We start from the raw sequence: 1,643 nt of genomic DNA on the forward strand, positions 1-1,643 counted from the left end.
ACTCCAAAAATGATCATCAGCAGATGCCCAGTTAGTTGCAATCTCATATAAGTACTAAATTCTGCTATTACAAGCTTAAGGGAATATTGCTTAGAAATTGCTTTATTTAAAAAAGTAATTTATTCTTACCTATAATTTATCCACCACAGTTAAACAATAAACTTAAAATACTAGAGCACCATAAGGTTTCCAGGTGGTGCCTTAATCAATTGCAACAAAAATAGTCTAAGATTTTATTTTTTTCTCAAAAAAGTAATTCCTTTGCTATTTTTTACTCTAACAATATAGGACAAGCTACCTTGCCTGGGGAGAAGTCAGAATGAAGTGAATTTCTAATAAAAGTGCCTCAATATAATTAACACTCAATATATCAATAGTGCTCAACACTTAAATAAAACACTGCTGAAACACTTAAATAAAAATGTTTAGAATTGCAACTTAACACAGTTAAAAATGGGCAAGTACTTGAATAGATATTTCTTTGAAGAAGATATACATGAAACAATGCTCAACATTTTTTTTTTAACATTTAAATGTACATTTATTCCAACTTTTTTTTTTATGAAGTTGTGGGGTACAGTTAAGGGTTAGGTATACAATTGCGTTTCATTCAGGCACCCTATTGATATGGGGTGTTTCCCCATTCCCAGACAGATATTTGCTACTGTTAATCCCATCTCCCTCCCCCCCACCATAGTTTCCCAGTACGGTCAGTCATTTTCGTATAGTATTGCATTGGATGTTTAAGGTCCATTATATGAGTGAGAACATGTGATATTCGGATCTTTGTTTCTGTCAGAGGTCACTCAGTATTATAGACTCTAGTTCCATCCAGGTTGCTGCGAAATTCATGATTTTGTTCTTTTTTATGGCTGCGTAGTATTCCATCGTGTATATGTACCACATTTTTTTAATCCAGTCCTCTTTTGACAGGCAGCATGGCTGTTTCCAGGTTCTTGCTATTGTGAACAGTGCTGCGATAAACATGCGTGTGCAGGTATCTTTTTTATAGAGTAATTTGTGTTCTTCAGGATATATTCCTAGTAGGGGGATTGCAGGGTCATATGGGAGGTTTTATTATTTATTTATTTATTTATTTATTTATTTATTTTTTGAGTTGGAGTCTCACTCTGTCACCCAGACTAGAGTGCAGTAGCCGCTCCTGGCCACCGCAGCCTCGACCTGCTGTGCTCTGGCGATCCTTCCGCCTCAGCCTTCCAAGTAGCAGGAACTACAGGCTGGCGCTACCACACCCAGCTAATTTTTTGATTTATTGTAGAGATGAGGTCTCGCCAAGTTGCCCAGGCGGGTCTCGAACCCTCAGGCTTAGCCTCAACATTTCTAATCACTAGAGAAATGCAAATCAGAACCACATTTTGATACCACCTAATACCAATTAGGATAGCTACTATCCCCCAAACAGAAAATAACAAATTTTGGTGAGAATGTGGAGAAATTGGAACTGTCTTACAATGTTAATGGAAATGTAAAACTGTGCCGCCAATACAACAGTATAGTTTTTCCAAAAAATTTAAAAGAGTCACTGTATTATCTAGGAATTTCATGTCTGGATTTTTGCCTAAAAGAATTAAAGGAAGGACTAAAAGAGTTATTTCCACATATATGTTCACAGCATCATCATT

This window comes from Carlito syrichta, unplaced genomic scaffold (assembly GCF_000164805.1).
Source record: "Carlito syrichta isolate Samal-C Ts95f unplaced genomic scaffold, Tarsius_syrichta-2.0.1 Scaffold304472, whole genome shotgun sequence".
NCBI classification, from domain to species: Eukaryota; Metazoa; Chordata; class Mammalia; order Primates; family Tarsiidae; genus Carlito; species Carlito syrichta.